The 24425-nt window shown below is 46.1% G+C and overlaps 1 protein-coding gene across 1 annotated transcript in view; it reads left to right on the plus strand.

Annotated features, from left to right (window-relative positions):
- Nucleotides 1–12229: 12229 nt before the first annotated feature.
- The window catches only part of LOC115086007 (regenerating islet-derived protein 4-like), a 55029-nt gene continuing 42833 nt past the window's right edge, over nucleotides 12230–24425 (plus strand). Inside the window, exon 1 of the mRNA XM_029592588.1 lies at nucleotides 12230–12264. The gene's annotated coding sequence lies outside the window, so the exon portion shown is untranslated. The remainder of the gene's footprint in view (nucleotides 12265–24425) is intronic.

Here is a 24425-nt window from a genome sequence, read left to right on the forward strand (position 1 = left end):
TTTTGGGGAAGGGGGAGTCTCTTCCGAAGGGATGGGCTCCACCTTAACCAGGGTGGAACCAGACTGCTGGCGCTAACCTTTAAAAAGGAGATAGAGCAGCTTTTAAACTAGAACAAAGGGGAAAGCCGACAGTCGCTCAGCAGCGCATGGTTCGGAGAGAGGTATCTTTAAAGGATACTAATGATGCATTAGAATTAGGGCATCCCGACAGTGAAGTTCCAATAATTAAAAAAGTAGTCCAAGTGCCTGTAACTAAAAACTCACCTGAGCTAAAAAATTCTAACTTATCCCTATCAATTAAAAAGCAGAATGAAATTACAAACAAAAAACACACTTTGAAATGTTTGTATGCTAATGCCAGAAGTCTAAGAAGTAAGATGGGAGAATTAGAATGTATAGCAGTGAATGATGACATAGACTTAATTGGCATCTCAGAGACGTGGTGGAAAGAGGATAACCAATGGGACAGTGCTATAACGAGGTACAAATTATATCGCAATGACAGAGAGGAGCAGTCGGGAGGAGGTGTGGCGCTTTATGTCCGGGATAGCATAGAGTCCAACAGGATAAACATCCTGCATGAGACTAAATACAAAATTGAATCTTTATAGGTAGAAATCCCTTGTGTGTCGGGGAAGACTATAGTGATAGGGGTATACTACCGTCCACCTGGTCAAGATGCTGAGACTGATAGTGAAATGCTAAGAGAAATTAGAGGAGTTAACCAAGTTAGTAGTGCAGTAATAATGGGAGATTTCAATTATCCTTAGAAAAAACATTGTATCATTTAATTTTTGATTCAGTAGGTATCTATGCTTAAACTGTAGTATTTATATGTACACATCACATTTGTAGGTTAGGTTGTAGGTTAGGGACCTATATCCCAATATTGACTGGGTAAATGTATCATCGGGTCACGCTAGAGAGATAACGTTCCTGAATGGAATAAATGATAGCTTTATGGAGCAATTGGTTCAGGAACCAACGAGAGAGGGAGCAATTTTAGATATAATTCTCAGTGGAGCTCAGGACTTGGTGAGAGAGGTAACGGTGGTGGGGCCGCTTGGCAATAGTTGTTGTGCTCCGGGTGTGGATCCTTGGGCCGACCGGCAATATGGGACGGTCGGAAGGCAGACACACACAGTGCGGGATGGATCTTCACCTGGAAACCCGTGACCCCACCAGAGGAGCTGTTAGGGCCCGGGTCGCTAGGACTTAGGTGGCTTCGCCCTGGAAGTCCGAGGTCCCCCCAGGAGGAGCCCGTAGGGACCCGGACCGCTGGGACTTAGGAGAGTCACTGGCGTGAGGGAAAACCGAGGACGGACAGAAGTCTGGACTGGTAGCTGAAGACAGGAACGAGGAGGTGTGCCGGAGTCTGGGTATGCAGCAAGTAGTGGCTCCAAGAAGCGAGCCAGGCAGAGAACAGGCAGAGACGTGAAACAAACCAGGATCAAGGCAGGCAGCAGGCAGGCAGAATCGTGAGACAAACCAGGATCAAGACAGGCAGCAGGCAGGCAGAATCGTGAGACAAACCAGGATCAAGACAGGCAGCAGGCAGGCAGAATCGTGAGACAAACCAGGTTCAAGACAGGCAGCAGGCAGGCAGAATCGTGAGACAAACCAGGATCAAGACACGCAGGATAGCAGCAACTAACTCTCTCCAAGGAGTGACCACGTTGCAAGGCAAAGCAAAGAAGAAAGCTGCGGGTTTAAATCCCCCTCCGGGGCTGACGTCAGAAGGAGGGCGGATCGGCACATCCGGGTGCTGGGAGCTCAAAAGGACAGCCCTCGCGCGCGCGCATTCCCCCGCAGGGGGCGGAGCTATCCTCGGGCTTGCCGACATCCCCACGAGGAGGACGCCGCTGCCATGCGGCCAGGCCGGCCCGGAATCACGCGGCTCGCGGCGCAGGGAGGAGACCCACGGGGAAGGTAAGAGCCCTGGTCGCTGCGTAAGCGACTGGGGTCGCAACAATAGTGATCATAATATGATCAAATTTGATTTAATGACTGGAAGAGGAACAGTGTGCAAATCCACAGCTCTCGTGCTAAACTTTCAAAAGGGAAACTTTGATAAAATGAGAAGAATAATTTTAAAAACCTGAAAGGTTTAACCCTGGTCCTTAAGGACCTGCACTGGCTCCCCATCTCATTCCGTATTCTGTTCAAGACCCTCACCATCGTTCATAAATCTATTTACAAGAGTGACTCCTCATGGCTCAGCGAACCACTCCGACTCTCCCAATCAGCATGCCCTACTAGAGCAAAACCTCGCCTGCACCTTGCAAGTCCCACCCCTCAAGAAGGCCCGCCTCTCCGCAACCAGGGACCATGCCCTATCTATCGCCGGTCCAACCCAATGGAACGCCCTACCTGCCAACCTCCGCCTTGAGCCATGCCCCATGAAGTTCAGAAAAATGCTCAAAACATGGCTTTTCCACCAGGCCTTCCCGGACTAGGCCCCCCCCCCCCCCCACTATTCACCCCGCCCCCTTCTTCGATGTTAATACGTAGTCAGCTACTTTCTCAGCTCTGAAGTCAGCTCTGTAGTCGGCTTTCTACTCAGCTATGTAGTCACCTACTTTCTCAGCTCTATAGTCAGTTCTGTAGTTGGCTCTCTACGCAGCTACATAGTCAGCTACTTTCTCATCTCTCTAGTCAGCTCTGTAGTTGGCTCTCTACTAGCTACATAGTCAGCTACTTTCTCAGCTCTATAGTCGACCCTCTACACAGCTACATAGTCAGCTACTTTCTCATCTCTCTAGTCAGCTCTGTAGTTGGCTCTCTACGCAGCTACATAGTCAGCTACTTTCTCATCTCTCTAGTCAGCTCTGTAGTTGGCTCTCTACGCAGCTACATAGTCAGCTACTTTCTCAGCTCTATAGTCGACCCTCTACACAGCTACATAGTCAGCTACTTTCTCAGATCTGTAGTTGGCTCTGTAGTCAGATCTCTACGCAGCTATGTAGTCAGCTACTTTCTCAGCTCTGTAGTTGACTCTGTAGTCACAAGAGCTTGAAGATTATTTTGCCCTAAAGCAGCATTTAGTGTGAAACATGGCCATCTCAACAAAAGTGATGCTTCCCTCCCCCATGAATAGGATTCACAATCTAAGGAAAGTGATCATGAGAAGAAAAATAGCTGGCATGACATTGGCCCCTATGCTCCATGGAATGGGGTTACATTAGTCATTGTAATTCAAGGTCTGCCAGGTTGGAGGGGCACAGGGGCAGCCTAGTGGTTACAGCAACAGGCTGATGGTCCTTCTGACCTTGGGCAAATCAATTGACCCTTGAGCAGGGACTTACAAACTACCTTAATTTGTAACTCTCTTTGAAGTTGAATTTGAAAAATGAGTGATTAAATACAAATCTAAATCCATTAGTGGCTCAGAGATATGTCCACAGTAAAGCAGAAACGATGTTTCCAAAATGGGAAGCCATTTAATACATTCAGATTTTTCTAAAAGAGAAGAGCACAAATCAAACAGCAGATGGCAAATACAAAAAGGGTGTTGGCCCCAAAAGACAGTGACCTTGGGCTGGGTTGTAGATAAAAGTTTTATAGATGGAGAAATTCAAAGAAATTAGTTTATAACTCTGCAGACATTTCCTCTATCCACAAATACAAATTGTCCCTGAACATCATTTAAAACTCTCTGGCAGCCACCACCATCAGTCTGCAGACTCAGAAGAAGGAAGAAAACACAGCAGAGGTGTCCTTGAGACCAGGTAAAACTGAAACAATGAAAAAAGGATGAGGATATGTACAACAGGAGAGCAGATACACTCTAATTGCATTCTTGAGTGAGACAGTGAATAAGGGAATACAGGAAGGTCTCAATGTACTACAACCTGAGAGCGAATAAGGGAATACAGGAAGGTCTCAATGTACTACAACCTGAGACTGAATAAGGGAATGCAGGAAGGTCTCAATGTACTACAACCTGAGACTGAATAAGGGAATGCAGGAAGGTCTCAATGTACTACAACCTGAGACTGAATAAGGGAATGCAGGAAGGATCTCACTGTACTACAACCTGAGAGTGAATAAGGGAAAGCAGGAAGAAGAAGGTACAGAGAAGGGCTACCAAAATGATAAGGGGAATGGAACAACTCCCCTATGAGGAAAGACTAAAGAGGTTAGGACTTTTCAGCTTGGAGAAGAGACGACTGAGGGGGGATATGATAGAGGTGTTTAAAATCATGAGAGGTCTAGAACGGGTAGATGTGAATTGGTTATTTACTCTTTCGGATAGTAGAAAGACTAGGGGACACTCCATGAAGTTAGCATGGGGCACATTTAAAACTAATCAGAGAAAGTTCTTTTTTACTCAACGCACAATTAAACTCTGGAATTTGTTGCCAGAGGATGTGGTTAGTGCAGTTAGTACAGCTGTGTTTAAAAAAGGATTGGATAAGTTCTTGGAGGAGAAGTCCATTACCTGCTATTAAGTTCACTTAGATAATGGCCACTGCCATTAGCAATGGTTACATGGAATAGACTTAGTTTTTGGGTACTTGCCAGGTTCTTATGGCCTGGATTGGCCACTGTTGGAAACAGGATGCTGGGCTTGATGGACCCTTGGTCTGACCCAGTATGGCATTTTCTTATGTTCTTATGAAGGGTCTCCCTATACTACAACCTGAGAGTGAATAAGGGATTGCAGGAAGGATCTCACTGTACTACAAGCTAAAAGAGATAATAAGTGAATACAGGAAGGGTATCAATGTACTACCAGCTGACAGAGAAAATAAGGGAATATTGGAAAGCTCTCAATGTACTACAAGCTGACGGAGAGAATAAGGGAATGCAGGAAGGATATCAATGTACTACAAGCTGACGGAGAGAATAAGGGAATGCAGGAAGGGTATCAATGTACTACAGCCTGAGAGAGAGAATAAGGGAATACAGGAAGGATATCAATGTACTACAAACTGACAGAGAATAAGGGAATACAGGAATTGTATCAATGTATTACAGCCTGACAGAGGGAATAAGGGAATACAGGAAGGCTCTCAATGTACAATAACCTCGTGTGGAGGAGAGATGGGCTGTTTTCAAGGAGGGCACCAGTAGGGTGCCAGCTTTTACTGTTCTGGTGGGTCGACTGGACTTAGGAGTTGTAAAAGGGAGGTCTAACCAGTTGGAGTTCTGCATGTGGATCGCTTTGTGGATTATGGTGAGTGTTTTGTAGATAATGCATAATGTAATGGGGAGCCAGTGTAAGTCTCTGAGGATGGGGGTGATGTGATCATATTTACGGGAGTTTGCAATGAGTCTCGCTGCAGCATGTTGTAGCATTTGTAGGGGTTTAATGGTGGAGTAGGGGAGTCCAATGCGTAAGGCATTGCAGTAATACAGGAAGGGTCTCATTGTACTACAACCTGAGAGTGAATAAGGGAATGCAGGAAGGGTCTCACTGTACTACAACCTGAGAGAGAGAATAAGGGAATGCAGGAAGGGTCTCACTTTACTACAACCTGAGAGTGAATAAGGGAATACAGGAAGGTCTCAATGTACTACAACCTGAGAGTGAATAAGGGAATGCAGGAAGGTCTCAATGTACTACAACCTGAGAGTGAATAAGGGAATGCAGGAAGGGTCTCAATGTACTACAGCCTGACAGAGAGAATAAGTGAATACAGGAAGGGTATCAATGTACTAAATCCTGACGGGGAGAATAAGGGAATGCAGGAAGGGTCTCAATGTACTACAACCTGAGAGTGAATAAGGGAATGCAGAAAGGGTCTCACTGTACTACAACCTGACAGAGAGAATAAGTGTTATTAATCTGTTGCAAGGAGTTAGCAATCTGTTATTATTTAGGAGAGTTGTGGGTGGATCCTTGGACCGGTGGCAGATGACCATGCCTCCGGGGGAATGATCCCGAGAGAGACCACCGGTCAGGCTCAGAGTTAGGAGACAGACACACACTAGTTATTTTATTAGAAAGTATACTGAACCACCAGAGGTGGCAGTAGTGAGCTGGAATGCCCGGCTGGGCTGTAGTCCCTCAGATACTGGAACAGCAAGCCCTGGAGGCTGAGCTGTAGAGAAACTGAAATATAGTGAGTAGGCAGGGTATGCAGAGTTCATGGACAGAACCTGATGGTAACACTCACACAATATCTCATGGAATGTCTCAGGAGCTGGAATGAAGTAGGCCCTCGAGGAGCGAGTACCTGGTTCCAGGGAAAGCTCTGAGAGAGCGATGGTAACTCACTGGGGTTGTAGGCAGCGATGACGTCCAGGCAGAAGTCAATTCTGAAGAAGTCCGGGAATGAGGGCCCTCGAGGAGCGAGTACCGGTTCCAGACTGCAATCTACAAAGTAAGAGAGAATGAGGTCCCCAAGGAGCGGGTACCCCTGGTTAATCTAAAGAGGCAGAGTAGCATAGATAGAACGAATCCTATCCGTACCCTTATCCTTGCTAACTCGAGTTATTAGCAATTCAGATACCTATAAATATCTGAAGCAGATGACATCACCTCAGGGGGACGCCCCTGAGGTTTTGCGCTACTTCTGGTACTTGAGGCGGGGCCACGCCGCGTGCGCACCCCTAGGCATCAGCTCAACATGGCAGTTTGCAGCTTCGGGCGGTCTGGGGATGCCGGACTAGGATGGCGAAGAACGTCATGGCAGCCAGCCTTCCATCAACCCCAGAGGGAGTCGCCAATACGGTAAGGTGGGCAGAGTGGAGATGTCGGGCAGCGACGGTCGCAACAATAAGGGAATACAGGAAGAGTCTCAATGTACTACAACCTGACAGAGAGAATACGGGAATGCAGGAAGGGTCTCAATGTACTACAACCTGACAGAGAGAATAAGGGAATGCAGGAAGGGTCTCACTGTACTACAAGCTGACAGAGAGAATACAGGAATGCAGGAAGGTTATCAATGTACTACAACCTGACAGAGAGAATACGGGAATGCAGGAAGGGTCTCACTGTACTACAACCTGACAGAGAGAATAAGGGAATGCAGGAAGGGTCTCAATGTACTACAACCTGACAGAGAGAATACGGGAATGCAGGAAGGGTCTCACTGTACTACAACCTGACAGAGAGAATACGGGAATGCAGGAAGGGTCTCAATGTACTACAACCTGACAGAGAGAATACGGGAATGCAGGAAGGGTCTCACTGTACTACAACCTGACAGAGAGAATACGGGAATGCAGGAAGGGTCTCACTGTACTACAACCTGACAGAGAGAATAAGGGAATGCAGGAAGGGTCTCACTGTACTACAACCTGACAGAGAGAATACGGGAATGCAGGAAGGGTCTCACTGTACTACAACCTGACAGAAAGAATAAGGGAATTCAGGAAGGGTCTCAATGTACTACAACCTGACAGAGAGAATACGGGAATGCAGGAAGGGTCTCAATGTACTACAACCTGACAGAGAGAATACGGGAATGCAGGAAGGGTCTCAATGTACTACAACCTGACAGAGAGAATACGGGAATGCAGGAAGGGTCTCACTGTACTACAACCTGACAGAGAGAATAAGGGAATGCAGGAAGGGTCTCACTGTACTACAACCTGACAGAGAGAATACGGGAATGCAGGAAGGGTCTCACTGTACTACAACCTGACAGAAAGAATAAGGGAATTCAGGAAGGTTATCAATGTACTACAACCTTATGGAGAGAATAAGGGAATACAGGAAGGGTCTCAATGTACTACAACCTGACGGAGAGAATAAGGGAATACAGGAAGGGTCTCAATGTACTACAACCTGACAGAGAGAATACGGGAATGCAGGAAGGGTCTCACTGTACTACAACCTGACAGAGAGAATAAGGGAATGCAGGAAGGGTCTCACTGTACTACACCTGACAAAGGATTGCAGGAAGGGTCACACTGTATATAATCTGAGAGAGAGTAAGGGAGTACAGGAAGGTTATCAATGTATTACAACCTAATGGAAAGAATAAGGGAATGCAGGAAGGGTCTCAATGTACTACACCTGACATAAGGGATTGCAGGAAGGGTCTCACTGTATATAATCTGAGAGAGAGAGTAAGGGAGTACAGGAAGGTTATCAATGTATTACAACCTAATGGAAAGAATAAGGGAATGCAGGAAGGGTCTCAATGTACTACACCTGACATAAGGGATTGCAGGAAGGGTCTCAAAATAATACAACCTGATATAAGGAATTGCAGGAAGGGTCTCAATGTACTACAAGCTGACAGAGAGAATAAGGAAGTGCAGGAAGGGTCTCAGTGTACTACAACCTGACAGAGAGAATACGGGAATGCAGGAAGGGTCTCAATGTACTACAAGCTGACAGAAAGAATACGGGAATGCAGGAAGGGGGATCACTGTACTACAAGCTGACAGAGAGAATACAGGAATGCAGGAAGGGGGATCACTGTACTACAAGCTGACAGAGAGAATAAGGGAATACAGGAAGGGGGATCACTGTACTACAAGCTGACAGAGAGAATAAGGGAATACAGGAAGGGGGATCACTGTACTACAAGCCGACAGAGAGAATAAGGGAATACAGAAAGCGTATCAATGTACTACAACCTGACAGAGAATAAGGAAGTACAGGAAGGTTATCAATGTACTACAACCTGACAGTGAGAATACAGGAATGCAGGAAGGGTCTCACTGTACTACAACCTGACAGAGAAAATAAGGGAATGCAGGAAGGGTCTCAATGTACTACATCCTGACGTAGAGAATACGGGAATACAGGTAGGGTCTCAATGTACTACACCTGACAGAATAAGGGATTGCACAAAGGGTCTCACTGTACTATGATCTGAGAGAGAGAATAAGGGAGTACAAGAAGGTTATCAATGTACTACAACTTGATGGAGAGAATAAGGGAATACAGGAAGGGTCTCAATGTAATACAACCTGAGTGAATAAGGGAATGCAGGAAGGGTCTCAATGTAATACAACCTGACATAATAAGGGAATACAGGAAGGGTCTCAATGTACTACAACCTGACAGAGAGAATAAGGGAATACAGGAAGGGTCTCAATGTACTACAACCTGACGGAGAGAATAAGGGAATGCAGGAAGGGTCTCAATGTAATACAACCTGACATAATAAGGGAATACAGGAAGGGTCTCAATGTACTACAACCTGACAGAGAGAATAAGGGAATACAGGAAGGGTCTCAATGTACTACAACCTGACGGAGAGAATAAGGGAATGCAGGAAGGGTCTCAATGTAATACAACCTGACATAATAAGGGAATACAGGAAGGGTCTCAATGTACTACAACCTGACAGAGAGAATAAGGGAATACAGGAAGGGTCTCAATGTACTACAACCTGACGGAGAGAATAAGGGAATACAGGAAGGGTCTCAATGTACTACAACCTGACAGAGAGAATAAGGGAATACAGGAAGGGTCTCAATGTACTACAACCTGACGGAGAGAATAAGGGAATGCAGGAAGGGTCTCAATGTACTACAAGCTGATGGAGAGAATAAGGGAATACAGGAAGGGTATCAATTTACTACAACCTGACAAAATAAGGGATTACAGTGTTGATTTGATTAATGAAACTTCAAGCAGCTTGTAATCTGAAACCAAACGTTTATTAGAGAGAGACATAGACAAAGGGGAAGGAACAAAGAATGAGGGAGTAATTTGTTCCTGGAATAGCACAGGTTTTACATCAATCGTGTTATCACCCAGCTACTCAGAGCATATTCAGGGTGTTGGTTTTAGATAAGTACGGTACATTTGATTTGAGTATGTATTAGACCAATCAGCTAAATCTGCGGTGTCGGCTCATTGCATTCCAGCACGTATTCAGGGTACTCTTCTTTCTTTGTCTAGAAACTGGTATTCAGGAATACAGCAGAAATAAGATGCCTCAGAAAGTCAATGCATAATACTACATACAACAGGTAGGCTCTCAATGTACTACAACCTGATGGAGAGAATAAAGGAATCCAGGAAGGGTCTCTCTGTACTACAACCTGACAGAGAGAATAAAGGAATCCAGGAAGGGTCTCTCTGTACTACAACCTGACAGAGAGAATAAGGGAATACAGGAAAGTTATCAATGTACTACAACCTGATGGAGAGAATAAAGGAATCCAGGAAGGGTCTCTCTGTACTACAACCTGATTGAGAGAATAAGGGAATACAGGAAAGTTATCAATGTACTACAACCTGACAGAGAGAATAAGGGAATACAGGAAAGTTATCAATGTACTACAACCTGACGGAGAGAATAAGGGAATACAGGAAAGTTATCAATGTACTACAACCTGATGGAGAGAATAAGGGAATACAGGAAAGTTATCAATGTACTACAACCTGACAGAGAGAATAAGGGAATACAGGAAAGTTATCAATGTACTACAACCTGACAGAGAGAATAAGGGAATACAGGAAAGTTATCAATGTACTACAACCTGACAGAGAGAATAAGGGAATACAGGAAAGTTATCAATGTACTACAACCTGACAGAGAGAATAAGGGAATACAGGAAAGTTATCAATGTACTACAACCTGACGGAGAGAATAAGGGAATACAGGAAAGTTATCAATGTACTACAATCTGACAGAGAGAATAAGGGAATACAGGAAAGTTATCAATGTACTACAACCTGACAGAGAGAATAAGGGACTACAGGAAAGTTATCAATGTACTACAACCTGACGGAGAGAATAAGGGAATACAGGAAAGTTATCAATGTACTACAATCTGACTGTTACGGGCGCATCCACCACGCCGAAGGGCCGAGGGTTCGGAGGCCCTCGGATACTATTGTAGGCGCGGGGAGCGCGGCTGCCTCTAGAGCAGGTGTTGTGAGCCCTTGGGCCACGGTGAGACCCAGGGAGGAGCCCCAAGCCGCACCGTGGGAGGTGAGCCGATGCAGGCATGGGGAGCTGGGCAGGTACTGAAGCAGGGATAAGGAACAGAGTCTGACCCTCAGCCGGACCTGCACGCCCATGGCAACCAACAACGCAATGTTGATTGATGAACGGTCCTCCGACTGTTCCAAGCCCTTTCAGACCTGCCGCTGGATAACGGCATAGGGCAGCAGGCCGGACAGAGGACGAGGGCAGACAGAGTCCTTAGTACACGGAAGACATCTTAGACGAGGGCTGGTGCAGACATCATAGGCAAAGGCTGGTGTGGAGACATCATAGATGAGGGGTCTGGTGCAGACACATCAGAGGCGAGGGCTCTGGTGCAGACACATCAGAGGCGAGGGCTCTGGTGCAGACACATCAGAGGCGAGGGCTGGAAGGAAGACATGGGCACTGTCCCTCAGGGCGCCCTACTCAGCCCACCTGCGGGACTGAGTCACAGACCACCCCGTCCCATACATACCCTACACAGCCCAGGAAGGCTGGTCACGGACCACGCTGAGAGCGGGAGGGTGCAGGGAAGATCCAGGCGAGAAGGAACTCCGATGCCAGGAACAATGACATCCGAAGCCCCATCGGCTGGCAGGAAGGGAAGCTCCAGAGCACAGGGACAAATCCCTCCTGTTGGCCACTCCAGGGTCCAACAGGACAGAAGGCTCAGGAGCCAGACAAAGACATAGGGCAGAACATCCAGAACTGGAACTGGAACAGGTACAAACAACAAGGCAACATCAGGAACAGACATCAAGGCAACAGTGAGCCATCAAGACAGGTGAGACCACAAAAGACCTGGATCAGCAGACAGATCACAGCAATGTGCAAAGCTAATCCAAAGGCAACAGGAAGTGGAATGAAAGTCCTTTTATACTGCAGTATGCAGGCTACTCCCTGGGAGGAGTTCACTTGGACCGCCCCTCGCTGGCCCTATAACTGAGGTGGAGAGCTGCGGGCCGGCCCCTAGGGAGAAGGGCGTGGCCGAACCAGGAAGTCCAAACCCAGCCAGCAAGCCACAGGCAGGCCTCAGGAACAGCTAGGCCTTCCAGGCCCTGGAGCAAATCCTGGATGGTACATAGGCGAGGCCCTGGCTTCGGAGCGGCCTCCGGAGGAGAAGGTGAGATACCTCCTGTAGCACAGCAACAGGGGGGATCGTAACACTGACGGAGAGAATAAGGGAATACAGGAAGGGTATCAATGTACTACAACCTTTGCTAAGCAGCATGTGTAGCACAGCACCTAGAGTGCTTCCTCTGTTATGGAGAGGCTGCAGGTTTGAGTCCCAGCACACTGCTCACTTGCTTCTCCTGGGAAGGTAGGCAAAAAGTCAGTGCTAGTCAGCTTTGACATTCCAGTGGAAACACTGAGAGGAGAGGATCACCTTGCTGGTGGCTGAAAGGAATCAGTAAGTTTTTGCTTGGGACATTGACTTTTTAAAAAGTATTGGGGCAAAGTTAACTATTTGGGAATATTATTTAGAGTGTTTGTGCCTTTAACAGTCAGAAAGGCAGTGAATAAACAAGTTAGACTGTTTGTATTTTTAGTCAGTCAATAAGGTAGCAGTAGATAGTGTGTTTATTTTTAAAAGTCTGCAGAACTGAGTGTTCTCCAGACTTTTAAAGAGCTGAGTGTTTGTTTTTAATACTAACTGAGTGCATTGTATTGAAAAAAAAACCCCACAAACCCCCCCCCCCCCCCCACAAAAAAGTAGCCAGAAGCTAGAAATAAGCTAGGAGCAGTGTATACCTAAGTAAAACAGTTGAATAGTTCAGCTCAGTTCCTCACCTTGGAAAGGTGTTGAGGTAGTGTGATTGGGTTTGAATAGGGACCAACATTTGTTAATCAAGGGAGCAGTGAGTCACTCAGGCTGACTAACTAAGTGTGAAGATTGTGTGTTTGTGAATAGGTGCTATTCTTTGTTAATCAGCACAGCAGTGAGTCACTCAGGAAATCTAACTGAAAGGTCACACAGGAAATCTAACTGAAGAGTCACTCAGGAAATCTAACTGAAGTGTACATCTCCTAAGGGATTGTTTTGCACTAATTTACCTTAGAAGCACATTATAAATTAGAAGGAAAGAGCTCAGTAACCCACATTCCAGTGGAAACACTGAGAGGAGAGGATCACCTTGCTGGTGGCTGAAAGGAATCAGTAAGTTTTTGCTTGGGACATTGTCTTTTTTAAAAGTATTGGGGCAAAGTTAACTATTTGGGAATATTATTTAGTGTGTTTGTGCCTTTAATAGTCAGAAAAGCAGTGAATAAACAACACTCCATGAAGTTAGCATGGGGCACATTTAAAACTAATCAGAGAAAGTTCTTTTTTACTCAACGCACAATTAAACTCTGGAATTTGTTGCCAGAGGATGTAGTTAGTGCAGTTAGTATAGCTGTGTTTAAAAAAGGATTGGATAAGTTCTTGGAGGAGAAGTCCATTACCTGCTATTAAGTTCACTTAGAGAATAGCCACTGCCATTAGCAATGGTTACATGGAATAGACTTAGTTTTTGGGTACTTGCCAGGTTCTTATGGCCTGGATTGGCCACTGTTGGAAACAGGATGCTGGGCTTGATGGACCCTTGGTCTGACCCAGTATGGCATTTTCTTATGTTTTTATGTTCTTATGTAGACTGTTTGCATTTTTAAATAGTCAGTCAATAAAGTAGCAGTAGGTAGGCAGTGAATAAACAAGTTAGACTGTTTGTATTTTTAGTCAGTCAATAAGGTAGCAGTAGGTAGTGTGTTTATTTTTAAAAGTCTGCAGAACTGAGTGTTCTCCAGACTTTTAAAGAGCTGACTGTTTGTATTTAATACTAACTGAGTGCTTGTATTGAAAAAAAAACACAAAAAACAAAAAATAAAAACCACAAAAAGTAGCCAGAAGCTAGAAATAAGCTAGGAGCAGTGTATACCTAAGTAAAAAAGTTGAATAGTTCAGCTCAGTTACTCACCTTGGAAAGGTGTTGAGGTAGTGTGATTGGGTTTCAATAGGGGCCAACATTTGTTAATCAAGGGAGCAGTGAGTCACTCAGGCTGACTAACTGAAGTTAGACTGTTTGTATTTCCCAACCATCCCACCCCTCGCCCACCCACTCCTAGCTCATCCCTTAATTTATAGGCAGGTGCCACTTTCACAAAAAAAAAAACAAAAACCCATCAACAAAAACTTTGAGAATTCGATCAGACCCCGGTAGGCCACTACCAGACACATAGTGAATTCACTAATAAATTTAAAGGAAGTTAGACACATTCCTACTCCCATAGCAACCTAAAACTTAACTAGGAACTGATCAAAATTGAGATGAAGGCAGCAGTCCAGCAGCAAGAGGCGGGCTTCCCAGTCTTTTGCATCGAGTGTCACATGTATGATTTTTTACCCACCGGTGAGAAGTTGTACATGTGCATGCGATGCAAAGAGCTCCTGGCTCTCAGAGAACGAGTCCGATCTCTGGAGGCTAGAGTGGCAGACCTGGAGGAGCTGAGGCAGACAGAGAGGTATATAGATGAGACCTTCAGGGACATAGTAGTCAAGTCCCAACTTCAGACTGGCAGCCCTGGTGCTGCCTTGGAGGAAGAAGGTCTCATGATGGGAGAGCACCAACCAGGTGTAGCAGGAAAGGATCCTGTAGCAAGGACCTGCTCTCCAGGTGATGCATTATCCTTTCGCACTGAGGATATCTCCCCAAGGCCTACTGCCCAGGAGGGAAGGGTTAGGTCGGCAGTCATAGTTGGTGATTCGATTATTAGGAATGTAGATAGCTGGGTGGCTGGTGGGCGTGAGGACCGCCTGGTAACATGCCTACCTGGTCGAAGGTGGCGGACCTCACACGTCACCTAGATAGGATTTTAGACAGTGCTGGGGAGGAGCCGGCTGTCCTGGTACATGTGGGCACCAACGACATAGGAAAATGTGGGAGGGAGGTTCTGGAAGCCAAATTTAGGCTCTTAGATAGAAAGCTTAAATCCAGAACCTCCAGGGTAGCATTCTCTGAAATGCTCCCTGTTCCACGCGCAGGTCACCAGAGGCAGGCAGAGCTCCGGAGTCTCAATGCGTGGATGAGACGATGGTGCAAGGAAGAGGGATTCAGTTGTGTTAGGAACTGGGGAACATTTTGGGGAAGGGGGAGTCTCTTCCGAAGAGATGGGCTGCACCTTAACCAAGGTGGAACCAGACTGCTGGCGCTAACCTTTAAAAAGGAGATAGAGCAGCTTTTAAACTAGAAGAAAGGGGAAAGCCGACAGTCGCTCAGCAGCGCATGGTTCGGAGAGAGGTATCTTTAAAGGATACTAATGATGCATTAGAATTAAGGCATCCCGACAGTGAGGTTCCAATAATTAGAAAAATAGTCCAAGTGCCTGTAACTAAAAACTCACCTGAGCTAAAAAATTCTAACTTATCCCTATCAATTAAAAAGCAGAATGAAAATACAAACAAAAAACAAACTTTGAAATGTTTGTATGCTAATGCCAGAAGTCTAAGAAGTAAGATGGGAGAATTAGAATGTATAGCAGTGAATGATGACATAGACTTAATTGGCATCTCAGAGACATGGTGGAAGGAGGATAACCAATGGGACAGTGCTATACCGGGGTACAAATTATATCGCAATGACAGAGAGGAGCAGTTGGGAGGAGGTGTGGCGCTTTATGTCCGGGATGGCATAGAGTCCAACAGGATAAACATCCTGCATGAGACTAAATGCAAAATTGAATCTTTATGGGTAGAAATCCCTTGTGTGTCGGGGAAGACTATAGTGATAGGGGTATACTACCGTCCACCTGGTCAAGATGGTGAGATGGACAGTGAAATGCTAAGAGAAATTAGGGAAGCTAACCAAATTGGTAGTGCAGTAATAATGGGAGACTTCAATTACCTTAAATTAAATTGAGATACGTGGTGTTTTTAAATTATTAGAAAAAATTTTTACGCTGGGCATATCAAAATTTACTTTGAAAATTTAAGGACCATCATACCACCCAGTGCTCACAAGTCAGACTTGCATTTCATGCACTTCATATGGGTCACTTTTAATCAACTGGTCCATGTAGCTCCACTCAATTTTTATGAATTTTTAAAATATTTTTCAAGTAATGAATTTTAAAAGAAGAAGAACTTCCCTTATTCATCCGTTGTCGGGGTCATTTTTCCATAGCTGTCGGAGGTACTCGTCCGACGCGCGCGTTTCGCCAAAGTAGCTGCTTCAGAGACGTATATTCAGACTCTCCTGATCCAGCACTCCCCTTGTTTCAACGGGGGATATAAACAGATCTTTAAGCATTAGTAAATTCTTGCAAAAAAGAACTTCAGTGGTGTTAAGGGTCCATCAAATTTTTCTAAAAAACATTAAAAGCCTAAATCAAATTCAGCGATATTACTTTTTTGCAACAGAATGTCTTGACGATGTATACATTACAGAGGGAAATAAAAGGTAAACTTACCGAACCCAACGCCGTCTCTCCGCTCAGAGTTCTTGGCGGTAGAGCGGCTTGGGTCGGTCTGAATTTAAATACCATTGCGTCTGATATCCACCTGACAGTCAGATGATTCCTAATTCTGGCGGGCAATCACCAGAAATGGAACCATTCGATGTCCTTATTCAAGCCACCAGGGGTTACTGATTTTAATTGAAAGATCCACTTCTGTTCGCATTGTCTCAAAGTCTGTACACGATTACACGATTACAACATGGTCCCGAATGTTTTTACCACGGGAGTATGCAATCCTCAAAGGTTGATTCAATGAAGGAATCCTGTGGGCCAGTTCCTCAGATTGAGGAGATGATGTGCAGACCAAGAGGACTTCAAAACTCAGGCAAAAGATATGGCTAACCGCTTTTTACAACGCGGCTATCCGACACACTGTGTTAAAAAAGCCTACCGACGAGCGCTTTATTCGAACAGAGACTACTTATTTTTGCCAAAAAATCCTGAGCCAGGTTCGAACCCGCATACTGTGGTGCTGAAACATACCCTTCTGTGGGCCTCAATTAGTAGAGCTATGAGGGAACACTGGAAGATTGTTCAACAAATTCATCCTTCATTGAATCAACCTTTGAGGATTGCATACTCCCGTGGTAAAAACATTCGGGACCATGTTGTACGTTCAAATTGTTCTAAACCTATACAGAACAAGGAACTTGTTCAAACATGTGATAAATGCAAATTCTGCCCTTTAAAGTCCCCCCAGACTCAAATTGTCACGGCATCGGGGAAAACTATTCTTCTGCCCAAATTTTCTTGTCACTCAACCCATGCAGTTTATGCCATCTTTTGTCCGTGCCCATTAACTTATGTAGGCATGACAAAAAGGAAGGTTAAGATTCGTCTTACTGAACACAAATGCTGCATCAATACCAATCGAGTTGAGGAACCCTTAGTTGCTCATTTCAAAGAATTCAATCATGAGTTTGATGATATCAAATGGACCGTGCTAGAAATCATCAATCAGCACTGGAGAGGTGGTAATCGTGTACAGACTTTGAGACAATGCGAACAGAAGTGGATCTTTCAATTAAAATCAGTAACCCCTGGTGGCTTGAATAAGGACATCGAATGGTTCCATTTCTGGTGATTGCCCGCCAGAATTAGGAATCATCTGACTGTCAGGTGGATATCAGACGCAATGGTATTTAAATTCAGACCAACCCAAGCCGCTCTACCGCCAAGAACTCTGAGCGGAGAGACGGCGTTGGGTTCGGTAAGTTTACCTTTTATTTCCCTCTGTAATGTATACATCGTCAAGACATTCTGTTGCAAAAAAGTAATATCGCTGAATTTGATTTAGGCTTTTAATGTTTTTTAGAAAAATTTGATGGACCCTTAACACCACTGAAGTTCTTTTTTGCAAGAATTTACTAATGCTTAAAGATCTCTTTATATCCCCCGTTGAAACAAGGGGAGTGCTGGATCAGGAGAGTCTGAATATACGTCTCTGAAGCAGCTACTTTGGCGAAATGCGCGCGTCGGACGAGTACCTCCGACAGCTATGGAAAAATGACCCCGACAACGGATGAATAAGGGAAGTTCTTCTTCTTTTAAAATTCATTACTTGAAAAATATTTAAAAAATTCATAAAAATTGAGTGGAGCTACATGGACCAGTTGATTAAAAGTGACCCATATGAAGTGCATGAAATGCAAGTCTGACTTGTGAGCACTGGGTGGTATGATGGTCCTTAAATTTTCAAAGTAAATTTTGATATGCACAGCGTAAAATTTTTTTCTAATAATTTAAAAACACCACGTATCTCAATATAATTTACTGCCCTCGTGGGGTTATTCATTAAGAGATTTTTTGGAATTTAGACTTCAATTACCCCAATATTGACTGGGTAAATGTATCATCGGGACACGCTAGAGAGATAACGTTCCTGGATGGAATAAATGATAGCTTTATGGAGCAATTGGTTCAGGAACTGACGAGAGAGGGAGCATTTTTAGATCTAATTCTCAGTGGAGCACAGGACTTGGTGAGAGAGGTAATGGTGGTGGGGCCGCTTGGCAATAGTGATCATAATATGATCAAATTTGATGTAATGACTGGAAAAGGAACAGTGTGCAAATCCAAGGCTCTCGTGCTAAACTTTCAAAAGGGAAACTTTGATAAAATGAGAAAAATTGTTAGAAAAAAACTGAAAGGAGCAGCTACAAAAGTAAAAAATGTCCAAGAGGCGTGGTCATTGTTAAAAAATAGCATTCTAGAAGCACAGTCCAGATGTATTCCACACATTAAGAAAGGTGGAAAGAAGGCAAAATGATTACTGGCATGGTTAAAAGGGGAGGTGAAAGAATCTATTTTAGCCAAAAGATCTTCATTCAAAAATTGGAAGAAGGATCCAATAGAAGAAAATAGGATAAAGCATAAACGTTGGCAAGTTAAATGTAAGACATTGATAAGACAGGCTAAGAGAGAATTTGAAAAGAGGTTGGCTGTAGAGGCAAAAACTCACAGTAAAAACTTTTTAAAATATATCCGAAGCAGAAAGCCTGTGAGGGAGTCAATTGGACCGTTAGATGATCGAGGGGTTAAAGGGGCTGTTGGATTCGTGGACCCTTGGACCGGTCGGAACCAGAAAGTGAACCGCTGAGTGAGGTGGCGGCGGAGGTCCCGACCGGGAGGCGGCAAGGACGGAGTTGTGGATGGCCTGAGGAAGACCCTAGGAAGCCCTATGCGACCAAGGGCTTTGGCAAGGAAGAATGCAACGGTGGAACTGGCACAGTGGTGAGAAGGTCTTCGCCCTGGAAGCCGATCCTCCCCCGAGAGGAGCTCGTAGGAGTTCGGCCGCTGGGATTTAGGAGATTCACCCTGGAAGCCGGAGTCCCCCCAGGAGGAGCCCGTAGGAACCCGGCCGCTGGGACTTAGGAGGGCCCGCGGGGGCCGAATCAGACGGAGTCCAAGGTCGAGTGCCAGAGGGTCGTCGCTCACCAGTCCAGAGTCGTGTACCAGAGAATCGTCGCTTGCCAGTCCAGAATCAGAAACCAAGGAATCACCGTAAGCCGAACCGGGGTCAGAAGCCAGAGAATCGTCGTAAGCCAGTCCAGAATCAGGAACCAAGGGATCACCGTAAGCCGAACCGGGGTCAGAAGCCAGGGAATCGTCGTAAGCCAGTCCGGAGTCAGGAACCAATGGAGACCGAGTCGACAGAAGAACGCAGCAACTGGAGACAGGAAAAACCCTGGGAACCTCGTTGCAAGGCAGAGAAGAGGAGCAACTGCAGGGCTTAAATAGCCCTGCAGCGTCTGACGTCATCGGAGGCCGTCCCCTGCTTCTCCCGCGCTGGCCCCTTTAAGAAGGGAGCTCAGCCGCGCGCGCGCGTCTAGGGGGCGGAGCCAGCTGCCTCGAGACGCCGTCCGCTCCTCCGAGGCAGGAGCGCGGTGCCGGAGGCCCGTGCAGGGCCGAGCGAGGAGGAACGGACCCGGGCAGCGCCATGGGCGGGCGCCGACCCTGGGACCGGCCTGGGAACGCGTTCGGACCACGCCACGGGTGAGTGCCGGCCCCGGGTCGGTCCCGGGGTTGCAACAGGGGCACTTATTTATTTATTTATTTAAAAGCTTTTATATACCGAAGATCATGTACAAGTACATATCGCTTCGGTTTACAGAAAACCAGAATTAGAAATACCATGGGCATGGTGTACATGGAACAATAAACATTAAAACAAATAATACAAATATAAATTATATAATAATAGAAATAGTAATAATGTTAGTAATAATAATAATAATAATAATAATAAAATAAAATAAAAATCCATAAACTGTGAGTATGCAACAAACAGGGTAGATATTGAGTATGTGGTGCATTGTAGAATTATGCATGGAGAACATTAAATGTATGTTACAGTTAAGGTAGCGTATAACTTTATTTTTAGCTTGGGAAACTTTAGGTGAAGGCCTCCGTGAATAGCCAAGTCTTCAACTTTTTCTTGAAAGTCCGTAAGCAAGGTTCAAGGCGAAGGTCCGATGGTAGATTGTTCCAGTGAGTAGGTCCAGCTATTGAGAAGACGCGTTTTTTCATTGGGGCCTTGGTCGGGGGTACATAAAGGGTATTTTGGTACGTTGTTCTAATAGGTCTGGATGCTGAGTGAAATTGGAGAGAGCAGTTTAATTCGAGTGTAGTTTGTGAGTGGATGGTTTTGTGTATTATGGTTAACACTTTGTTTAGAATTCTAGACTTGATGGGGAGCCAGTGTAGGCTCTTAAGTATAGGAGTGATGTGTTCACTTCTACTGGTCTTGGTTAGGATCCTGGCTACTGAATTCTGTAGCATTTGTAAAGGCTTTGTGGTGACCGCTGGAAGACCGATTAGCATGGAATTGCAGTAATCAATTTTGGAAAATAATACAGTTTGGAGCACTGTGCGGAAGTCATGGAGATGGAGAAGAGGTTTCAAGTTTTTTAATATATGTAGTTTGTGAAAGCATTCTTTTGTTGTATTATTTGTTACGGATTGAGTCTGATAGTGGACCCTTGGGCCGGCCGAGGGTGGAGAAAGGCCGGGAGGCAGAGCACAGCTGGTATAGAAGAGGAGTCTTCGCCCTGGAAACCCGAGACCCCCCCCAGGAGGAGCCCGTAGAGATCCGGGTCGCTGGGACTTAGGAGAGATGCAGTGGTCGAGACTGGCTGAAGACGAAAGGAGTCGAGGTGGAGTCCGAATGTCGTGGCTGGCAGAAGACGGCTGAGGGGGGATATGATAGAGGTCTACAAAATCATGAAAGGATTTGAATAGGTTAATGAAATCGATTATTTATTATCTGATTATTTAATCAGAAAATAAAATGACTTTAGCAAGTAGCTCATTTAAAACAAATTGAAGAAAATTCTTTTCACTCAGCGCATAGTTAAGCTATGGAATTCATTGCCAGAAGATGTGATTATGGCAGTTAGTGTAACTGGGTTCAAAAAAGGTTTGGATAAGTTCCTAGAGGAAAAATCATAAACTGCTATTCATCAGTAAGGAATAGCTTGAGATCTATTTAAAGTCTGAGTACTTGCCAGGTTCTTATGGCCTGGATTGGCCACTGTTGGAAACAGGATGCTGGGCTTGATGGACCCTTGGTCTGACCCAGTATGGCAGCTTCTTATGTTCTTATGTTCTTAAGGCAGAGTCGAGGTGAAGTCCGAAGGTTGTGGCGGGCAGAAGACAAGGCAGAGTCGAGGTGAAGTCCGAAGGTCGTGGCTGGCAGGAACCAAGGAACCGGAACAGGAAAGGCTGGAACTGGAACAAGGTACAGCAAGGACCGGAGCAAGGATCAGGCAGGAACCGGAGCAAGGATCAAGCAGGAACTGCAACTAACACTCAGAGAGCGACCTCGTTGCAAGGCAAGGCTGAGGAGACAGGCACCGGTTTAAATAGTCTGCCGGCGTCTGACATCAGGAGAGGGGCGGTTCAGCACTTCCGGGTGCTGGACCTACAAGAGCTGGCTCTTCGCGCGCGCGCGTTCCCCGGCGGGGGGAGGAGCCGAGTTCGGGCCTCGATGGCGTCTCCACGAGGGAGACGCCGCTGCCATGCGGCCAGGGAGGCCTTTTACCACGCGGCTCGCGGTGCGGTCAGGAAGCCCGGAGACAAGGTAAGGACCCGGTCGCTAACTTAGCGACCGGGACCGCAACAGTACCCCCTCCTTTACGCCCCCTCTTCAAGGATGATCAGCGTGAAACTGTTGTAACAGGGACTTGTCCAAAATGTTACGAGCAGGTTCCCAAGTATTGTCCTCATCCCCGCATCCTTCCCAAGCTAGCAAGTATTCCCAACGCCTGTTGGTGAAGCGAGAATCCAGAACCTCCCATACTTGGAAGGTAGAGTCCTCGGCCGTGGGAGCAGAGGTAGAGTCAGGTGGTCTCTGGTGAAACCTGGAAAGGACTACTGGTTTTAGGAGAGAGACGTGAAAGACGTTATGAATGCGTAAAGTGGTAGGCAAACGCAGACGGTAAGACACCAGCCCTACTCGCTCCGCTACCCGAAAAGGACCACAGAACTTTGGTGCCAGCTTCTTCGAGGGTTGTCTCAAATGGATGTTCTTGGTACTGAGCCACACCCTATCTCCAGGTAAGAAGACGGGTGCGGGTTTTCGATGTTGATCACTGTAGCGTTTAGAGGTAAGTGCGGTCCTACGAAGCCTCCGTTGGGTAGTCATCCAGAGTTTACCCAACTGTTGGGCGGTAAGCTGTGCTGCTGGTGCTGAGACCGGTACAGGTACCGGCAATGGTGGTTTGAGTTGTTTTCCATATACGAGTTGGAAGGGTGACCTACCCGTTGCTGCGTGTACTTGATTGTTGTAGGCGAACTCTGCCCACGGGAGCAACTCTACCCAATTGTCTTGCTTGTGATTGGTGAAAGCTCGTAAGAACAGTTTTAGAGAGCGATTCATCCGTTCAGTTTGCCCGTTACTTTGTGGGTGAAAGGCGGTGGAGAAGCTGAGTTGTATTTCGAACTTTTTGCAAAGAGCCCTCCAATACCTGGCTGTAAATTGTGGACCTCGGTCCGAGACAATGTCTTGAGGTAAGCCATGGATTCGGAATATATGATGAGTGAATAACAAGGCTAGTTCGGTTGCAGAGGGTAATTTGGTTAGTGGCACGAAATGGGCCATTTTAGAGAAACGGTCCACGGTGACCTATATGACAGTCTTGCCTTGAGAAGAAGGTAAATCTACCACAAAATCCGTGGTGATGTGAGTCCACGGTTCCGTAGGCACGGGCAACGGTTGTAACAGCCCTCTCGGTGAACCAACTAGAGGTTTTTGCTTGGCGCACGTGGGACAGGAGTTAATGTAGAAAGAGACATCCCTACGAAGGCCGGACCACCAGTAGAAGCGACTTATGAGGTCCAGCGTTCTCTCCCTACCAGCATGCCCTCCAGACAAGGAGTCATGCCCCCAAGACAGTACTTTCTTCCGAAGTTTCTTGGGTACAATAGTTCTTGTTGTTGAATTTAGCGGGGTAAGGGCGAGGTGGACACATGTGGGATCTAGAATATGTTGTAGTTCCTCGTCCTCCTCAGGTTGAGCGGTACGGGACAGAGCGTCAGCTTGGACGTTTTTCTCTGCGGGCCGATATTTGAGAATGAAATCAAAGCGACTGAAGAAAAGGGACCATCTGGCTTGGCGAGGGTTCAGGCGCTGAGCATGGGCTAAGAACTCCAAGTTCTTGTGATCCGTATACACTGTGATGGGATGATTGGCCTCTTCAAGCCACTGTCTCCATTCTTCGAAGGCAAGTTTAATTGCCAGGAGTTCCTTGTCACCAATGCCGTAGTTGTATTCAGCTGGAGAGAACTTCTTAGAGAAGTGAGAACATGGCATCAACTTGCCAGACGCATCGTGTTGACTGAGGACAGCCCCGATGGCTAAGCTGGAAGCATCGACCTCCACAATGAATGGGTGCAGTGGGTTCGGATGGCGCAAGCAGGAAGCCTCTAAGAATGCTTGCTTCAAGTTTTCAAAAGCCAGGCACGCGTCTGCAGGCCAGTCTTGAGTGTTGGCCCCCTTACGAGTGAGAGCGGTGAGTGGGGCTACTTTCAGAGAGTAATGAGGAATGAAGTGCCTGTAGAAATTAGCGAATCCGAGGAATCGCTGGAGAGCCTTCAAGCCCGAGGGACGTGGCCAATTAGTGATAGCCAAAACCTTCTCAGGATCCATTTGGAACCCCGAGGAGGAGACAATGTATCCCAAGAAGGGAAGGGATTCGCAGTCGAACTGGCACTTCTCAAGTTTGGCGTATAGATGATTTTCCCTTAAAGCTTGTAGAAGGAGTCTGACATGTTGTCGATGGGTGGCTAGGTCTTGGGAATAAATCAAGACATCGTCCAGGTATACAATGACGAAAGAGTGGAGCATTTCCCGGAGTACCTCGTTCATGAGGTTTTGGAAGACGGCTGGAGCGTTGCACAAACCAAACGGCATTACCAAATACTCATAATGTCCGTCACGGGTGTTGAACGCCGTCTTCCATTCATCTCCCGGGCGTATACGGACCAGATTGTAAGCTCCACGAAGGTCAAGTTTAGTAAAAACCTTCGCTCCTTGTAGTCTGTCAAGTAACTCAGGTATCAAGGGAAGCGGGTATCGGT

This window comes from Rhinatrema bivittatum, chromosome 2, assembly GCF_901001135.1.
Source record: "Rhinatrema bivittatum chromosome 2, aRhiBiv1.1, whole genome shotgun sequence".
NCBI lineage: Eukaryota > Metazoa > Chordata > Amphibia > Gymnophiona > Rhinatrematidae > Rhinatrema > Rhinatrema bivittatum.